Source organism: Erithacus rubecula, assembly GCF_903797595.1.
Source record: "Erithacus rubecula genome assembly, chromosome: 10".
Lineage (NCBI taxonomy): Eukaryota > Metazoa > Chordata > Aves > Passeriformes > Muscicapidae > Erithacus > Erithacus rubecula.
The window spans coordinates 27,245,666-27,247,131 of NC_136662.1; positions in this window are offsets into that span (position 1 = coordinate 27,245,666).

Below are 1,466 nucleotides of genomic sequence, written 5' to 3' on the forward strand. Positions count from 1 at the left end.
AAGATTCCTAAAGTTGGCTGCTCCTAGCAGGGATTTTGCTGAGTTTCACAGACATGTCTGATACACAGGCATACTCTGACTGTTGTATCTAGGAAGACAGATTCCTGGCCTTTGGGATGGCAGTGGGATCTTTGGGAGGGTGGCAGAGGGGACAGGCAGTGGAGGAATCCCTGCCACAGGAGCCTTTGGTGGGCTGAGGTATCTTGTGACTGGTTGTCATCCTGGAGGGAATTCACTGCTGATGGATGAAAACACTCCTGTTGGCATGATTATCCAGCCAGTTCCAAACATCTGCTCCTCTTCTAGGTGTGATCCCACCAGCCTTGGAGGCTCTAAAGACTAAGGAACCCAGCAGGCCATGGGGCAGGCACTGGGCACTGTCACCTTACAGGGACACATTGGCAAAATTGTCAGCCATGGTATGAGGAAAGCCAGAAATTCACAGAACTATAGAATATCCTGAGTTGGAATGGATGCAGAAGGATCATCCTGTCCATGCACAGAATCACAGAATGGGTCAGGCTGGAAGGGAGCACAGAGGGTCATTGGTCCCACCTCCCTGCTCAAGCAGGGCCATTTCTGAACATGGCATTGCTCTGTATGCAGGTGGGTTTGGGATATCTGTCCAGTGAAACTCCTGGGCAATCTGTTCCAGTGCTTGATCACTGCACAGTGAAGAAGTTGTTCCTTCTATTCAGGTGGAGCCTCCCATCTATCACATCACGGTGTTTGACACCACTGAGAGCCTGGCTCCATCATCTCGGCATCTCCCCTTTGGGTATTTACACGTATTAATGAGGTCTCCTCATGCACAGGGCAGGCACAGAATCACAGTACTGCCAAATTCAAATGTTGAGAAATGCATTACCCATTGAGAACGAGAAGTGCTGTTAATGTGGATTTATGGAGGGATGGGGGGGCCAGGGAAGTGACACCCCTTTGTACTCGGCATTGGCGAGGCTGCGTTCTGTTCTGGTCCCCTCACTTTAAAAAGGACATTGAGGTGCTGGGGTGTTAAAGGTCTGGGAAACAGGTGAGGAGTGGCTGAGGGAGCTGGGGGTGGTATCTACAACCACAGGACAAGGTAGTGGAGAAAGGTGGGGTCGGTCTCTTCTGCTGGGAGGACAAGAGGAAACGTCTCAGCGGAGACAGATTAGATATTAGAAAAAAAAAATAGTATCACCGTCGGTGTGGTCAGGCATTGAACAAGCTGCCCAGGGAGGTGCTGGAGTCACCATCCCCGGCGCTGTTTCAGACGCTGGTTCAGCGCGTCCAGCGGCGCTGCTCGGTCATTAAAGCTCTCTCCCCATCTTGACTGACTCTACGACAGCACCCACGGGGCCCCGTGCCCGCAGGCCGGGGGCTCCCCGAGGGCTGCAGGCCGGGGCCGCACCGTGAGGGACGCGGCGGGCCCGGCCGCGCTGCGGCGGCTCCGGGGGCGGAAGGGGCGGGCGCCGCTCGCCGGC